This window comes from Oncorhynchus keta, chromosome 9 (assembly GCF_023373465.1).
Source record: "Oncorhynchus keta strain PuntledgeMale-10-30-2019 chromosome 9, Oket_V2, whole genome shotgun sequence".
NCBI classification, from domain to species: Eukaryota; Metazoa; Chordata; class Actinopteri; order Salmoniformes; family Salmonidae; genus Oncorhynchus; species Oncorhynchus keta.
Genome location: NC_068429.1, coordinates 32,943,577 through 32,950,209, shown reverse-complemented (window position 1 = coordinate 32,950,209; position 6,633 = coordinate 32,943,577).

The following is a 6,633-nucleotide window of genomic DNA, read 5'->3' as shown; positions in this document are numbered from 1 at the left end:
GAGAGAGAGAGACAGACAGACAGACAGACAGAGAGAGAGACAGAGAGAGAGAGAGAGAGAGAGAGAGAGAGAGAGAGAGAGAGAGAGAGAGAGAGACACACAGAGAGAGACAGAGAGAGAGACACAGAGAGAGACAGACACACAGAGACACAGAGAGAGACAGACACACAGAGACACAGAGACAGTAGGTTCATTGTGAATCTGGTGAAAATAGACAAAGCGCAGAGAACGCTCCCACAGAAAGTGACCATGTTGTGATTCGCATGAAGTGATGATGGGTGTAAGGAACACCAATCTGGATAGATGGAATGAGAGAGAAGCTGAATGATAGGGAAAGGCTGAGCAAAGAGGAAGTATAAAAGTCAACAAGAGAGACCGATTGAGAGTGAGAGGGAGTGAGAAGGGGGACAGAGGGGGAGGGGGACCTCAGACAGGCTTGTGCTAGCAGGCCAGTGCAGCAGACTGAAGCCTGTTTTGCTGAGAGGGAGGAAAGAGGCTGCTATGAAGAAAAAAAACTTCCTGTCATGGTGCCGCTGTCAGGGACTGAGTGCTCAGGAGAATAGTCAAAAAACAGAGAGGGTGAGGGATAGATAGAGGGAGAAAAACGCCCCAGGAGCTAACAAATCACATGGGTGCCAAATCTCTCCTCCTCTGCTCCCCTCCTCTCCTCTTCTCCCCTCCTCTCCTCTTCTCTCTGCCACGGTTGAGGTGCTGATGTATTCTGTACTGCCCACTCTGTCATGTCACCTCCCTGAGTGTGTGTACGCATGTGTGTGTGTGTGTGTATGTGTTGAAAAGGGCATGCAGAAACATGGCACCATAATACATAATATAAACCAGAGGAATATAATCAAGCTCTATTGCGATGCTCTGTTAAAACATAGCTACATCAACTGGATTAAAAGTATGGATTTAATGTCTCAGTGTTTGATTGTCTTTAACAGACTTCTGTGTGATCTGTATTTTTTTCTGTTTTGCTGGCTGTTTATCGTTTTATCTCAGTTTTCAGATGAATAACTATTTTATGGACTGCAAGGCTGTTTGGGCTTTGTTACTTTGTTTGTTCCCCAGCTTTAATTCTGTCATTTCTCCAACGTGTGCAGTGATCTTCTCACAGAAGGAGGCAAACAGCTGCTGCCAAACAGAGGAGCAGATCAAAGAACAGAGGAAACTGAGAAGGGGAGAGAGGGAGAGAGAGAACGAGGGAGAGAGAGAGAATAAGAGAAGGGAGAGCAAGATAGAGGGAGAGAGAGAACGAGGGAGAGAGAGAGAGAATAAGAGAAGGGAGAGCAAGATAGAGGGAGAGAGAGAACGAGGGAGAGAGAGAGAGAATAAGAGAAGGGAGAGAGAGAGAAAGAGAGAGAGAGATGTCATAGAGACAGCGCTTCCCCTGGGTCCTCAGCGGTACAAGAACACAGCAGCACAACAGTGGCTGGCTCTTCAGCCAACCTCTCCGGAAAATATACAACACACACCCTCCCTCTACAGCGATCAACCCATCCAGTTTTGATGAAGTTATTTTGTCATTTCAGTTCAACCACCCTCACCTCATGAGACCCCAACAACCACAGCAACACACACAGGCAAACACCCCTCTCTAAATGTTTATGTTCCCCCTCCAAATGTTTTTTAAACATTTATTTTACCTTTACTTAACTAGACAAGTCAGTTAAGAACAAATTCTTATTTTCAATGTCGGCCTAGAACAGTGGGTTAACTTGTTCAGGGGCAGAACGACAGATTTTTTAAAATGATCTTCTCAGCTCCGGGATTCAATCTTGGAACCTTTCTGTTACTAGTCCAATGCTCTAACCACTAGGCTACCTGCCACCCTGAACATACGGCAGCATGCTGAGAATTTGAACTCACAAGCAGGGTATCAGAACATGCAACACCACAGAACCTGGGTGTCTGTCTGCATCCACCGATGTGCCGCTACAATTAAAGCACTTTAGGGGGATTGTGGGTAGTTAGCATAAAGAGATGATCCTCTGAGTTGTCTGGAATAGGAATATCTGCTTACTGCCAACGTTGGTTCAGATGCTAACGCTAGCTAGTTTGCTGCTCACTGCTGTCATCAGTCATACTGTGAAGTCAGATGAAGGAATGTCTTGTTCTGACAATGGAGCCGTTTACAATTGACATGTGTATTGTGAAGACAAAACATGTTTCTTTGTATATTTATAATCTTCCTCAAGTGAGAAATTGTCATTTCCGATAGTGCCAGTGGAGCAGGGCCCGAGAATGTATCAAAACAGATGAAGTGCCCTGTCAACTCTGGTGTACGTGTGTATTATCAGCATAAACAGAAGCTGGAGTGTCACACGACACAACAGAGCTGGAACTGCAACGCTGCAACATGATCTCTATGAAGTGAACCCGCTCCCTACAGTATGTATGTGTTTGTATGTGTGTGTGTAAACTCTCTATGTGACTGTGTCTGTCTCCGTCTTTCTGTGTGTGCGTGCGTGCTTGTGACAGTGTTTGTGAAGCTTAGTTTAATTCTACATGACAAAATGGCAATTAAATAGGCACAATTGCAAGGATATTGAACTTTAGATGTAGTGCTGTATATTGTCTCATACATTTCCTATGAAATAGAGCATGATTTATAACATGTTTTCTGTTGAATTTTCCAGTGGACTAAAATAGAGGGGTGTTTTTCTGTGACGGATGATATTGGTTCATAGCACTTACACACTTCATACATCAGTGTGCGAGGAGAGAGAGAGCTAGAGAGTCAGACATCCTGCCCCCTCTCCCATGCCGTCACATATTGATTAGAATGTACAGTGAGTTCCAAAAGTATTGGGACAGTGACATATTTTTTGTTGTTTTGGCTCTGCACTCCAGTACGGTTCATTTGAGGGTATTATCATCCATATTGGGTGAACCGTTTATAAATTACTGCACTTTTTGTACATAGTCCTACCACTTTAGGGGACCAAAAGTATTGGGACAAATTCACTTATGTGTATTGTATTAAAGTAATAAAAAGTTAAGTATTTGGTCCCATATTCAAAGCACACAATGAGTAAATCAAGCTTGTGACTTTGCTGTTTGTTTTGGTTGTGTTTCAGATTATTTTGTGACCCATAGAAATGAATGGTAAATAATGTATTGTGTAGTTGTGGAACTTTTGTAGATGTGTGTTTGCACGTTGTTTGTTTTAGTTCGACGGTATGCCATCACATCTGCCTTTCATTTCCTCCAGCTCCACGTTTGATATGAAGCCATTTGAACTGTTTGCTAGAGTTTTCTCTCAGTAGTTTTTCAAAAACACCTCATCTTTTATTCTGTGTTTTGGTTTTAGATTTTTGCACTTTATGGTGCTAATGAGTTTGTCTCCTCTGCTAGAACAAACAGAGGAAGATGAGCCATCGAAGTTAAATCACACAGAGATCATTATGTTGATTAGACAATGACTGTTGGTGTGTCCCAAAGTTTGTGCTGACACAGATGGGTTGAGCATGGGGAGAAAGGTAGTGTGGAGTTAGTGGGTCTCATCATTGCTTTATTCACTTTTATTAAGTAGTCGTGTAAAGATTAGATTAGATCAGACATTTTAACCATGGGAACACTGGCAACACTAAAATGTGAAATCTGATTCAAATGAAGCAAAGTATCAGTGAATGTCTGGCATCCAATGTACACCGAACATTCCTTCAGCCTTTAAGAGCAGATAATACATAAGTCTCGTGTTACTATAAGAAGATGCCTTCCCACATTCCGGGTCAATAGCATGTGGTCAGGGAGAGGCTAAAGCCTCTAAAACGGCTCATTAGTGGAGATAATGGATTCCTATCAGTGCTTTTTACGCCTAAAGGAAATACCCCGAACCACTTCATCAATAACAGGAAAGCGTCATAATGTCAACGGAAACAACACAGGCAGCTTTCTCTGGTGTTATATTAAAGCTCACTCTACAGGTTCCATTTACACCGCCCTACTTACACAAGTACTCCCTCTGCAGTAGTTTGTTTACAAGGTCAAACACAGCAACAAACTATTGGAGAATAAAACAGCAAACTTTAGTTTGTGTAAAAAATAGCTAAATACATCTTCATAAAGACAAAACTTGGTTGTCATGACATCACTATCATCAGCCATGAATGGAGCCTCAAATACTGGGTTTTCTGGGGTGTGTTGTGTAACTGGGGTTTCAGTTTCAGGGCTGAGCTTTATCTTGCACACTCATTCTCTATACTTTCTCCCAGAATAGCACTACCCACACACATTCATACCCCCCCATTACTCTCTACTTCTCCCACTCTCTCAGTAGCGGTGCACTTCTGGCCAGCACAGATGTGGTTAATAGGATGATGGTGTGCAGGCCTCTCAGTGCAGTAAGGGGGGCCCTGCCTGCACAGCCCGGTCAGCTTAAATAACCAAATTATTGGAATTTCTAAAAACAATGGCTTCCTGACTTCTTTACGACCCCTCACCTTATCATTTTGGGGTCTCGGAGCCTAAACTTGAACCCACCCCCCCAGAGCGGTTGGCCGCCTGCCACCTCTGTTTCACCCCATAGCCTGCCGAGGAACGATGCCTGAGCGTAGACTCAGACCCAAAGTGAAGCAGGCCAGAGCCAAACCAGACCCAGCTGCTGGGTCCTGCCTCCTCTTGCCTCCCCTTTATGTCTGCTCTGCTCCAGGGAGGGAGGACAATGAGAGGGGCAAGGCTCCATGACGAGACAGACTGTTATTATCCAGACAAACTCAGTCCCCTAATGAACAACAGTCTCAGTGTTGTGGTGATGTCAGCCTCCATATTGAAACATTCTCCATTAGATCGTACAGTCCCAATGTGATGTGTCGGGAACATTAAACAAAATGACCATCAATCTATCAAAAGCTAGTATGGATTCTATTTTTCTCTCTTATAGAGAACCTTATGGTGACGTTGGATGATTTAATCGTTTAGATCCAGGCATTATGTACAACCAGTGTTTTTGATCATCTGTGTGAGTGTGCAGTCTAGGTAACAAGGCCCGTTAGTGACCTCATTAGACAGGACAGTGTTTATCTGAGATGTGTCTGTGAAGATGAGTCAAGATGATACCCCAAAACGTTTTGAAGAGCTTCATGGCTTGTTTACTCCAGGCTCGCTGGAGGGAGTGGACAAGGGAGTGGGCGAGGGAGTGGACGAGGGAGTGGGCGAGGGAGTGGGCGAGGGAGTGGGCGAGGCGCCTGAACGAACAGATGGTGTTCAGCTATAGCACCATTAGGCAGACTGGTGGGCTGCAATATTTAACATCACTGGATGGAGAAAATGGCCGCATTGAAGAACTCTTTTCCATGTCCCTCTTACACTCTTGTTTTTACACTTCCTCTTACACCCTTGTTATTACCCAATATGCTTGGGATTATGTGAAAATGGCATACGTCCATAACATTTCTAACAACGTCTTGTGCATATCTGAGAAATAAGTTGTTTATCAAGTACATCTGTAACTGATAATCTATGGTAAATAAACGGTTTATTGCACAGTGTATTGAAGTAAAATGTAACAAAGAAGGCTTGTTCAGGTCCCAAATGAATCAATAGGCAGATGAAATGTCCATAAAAGTGTCCCTTCCTCCAACAAGCACATTTTAAATCCAAAGTAACTAACAGAGAAACCTGACACTTTGAGAACTTCAGGTGTAGTAAGACATAAGTGCCTCCTAAATTCCAGCTATGGTGTTAAATGAGTCTAAAGCAAATAAACGTCAGCAACACCAGCATCATCTGAGTGTTCAAGGACCTCTGCCGTCTGCAATACAAGTCATACATCAGCAGAACAATGAATCCCCTTTGCCGTTCTTCCACACATATGGAACTGTTTAGCTGAACAATGGCCAGTGTATCCTCTCCAAGACCATATACTTCAATTATTGAATAAACATTCGGAGATAGACATGCATTCTTCATAGAGAAATGAAAGGCCTCTTACTTATCAGTAGCAGAATAATGAATCACCCAATGCACTGCTCTTATACTGAGGATGTTTGACTGAACACACACAGCATCAGCAGAAGAGTAACAAGCTTTGAGGTTATACTTCTGACAAGGTCTGTTCCTCAGTAAGCCAATATTATTACCCTTCGTGTTGTTTTTCCACATAAGAGTGGATAACAAAAGCTGTCAGCACACCAACAGAAACAAATACAATAATTTAACAAGATTAAAGAAAATGCCAAGATTAAAAAATGAAGGGTAGTGCATTATGATATCAAAGGCAAAGTGTATGTTTGTGTGTGTGTGTGTATATGTGTGTACATGTGTATGTACATGTGTATGTGTGTGCATGCTTACATGCTGTACATGATTTGGTGTGCATGTACACTATTAATACATGTGTCACAGATCCCTTCGGAACTTTCATTACGCACACCTGGCAACTATTCCCAGTGAGTAGTAATTGTCCTACGACTGATCCGACCGGTGCTGCCGCAACTCCGGCAGCTGCAACTGGGCTGTCAGACGTCGCCACAATGGGTCGGTCCGATGACGCACGCAAGTTCAGCAGCTACAACCCGTCAGTCTGACGCCACTGCTACTGGCCCTTCCAACGTCGCCACAACCCGTCAGTCTGACGCCACTGCTACTGGCCCTTCCAACGCCGCCACAACCCGTCAGTCTGACGCCACT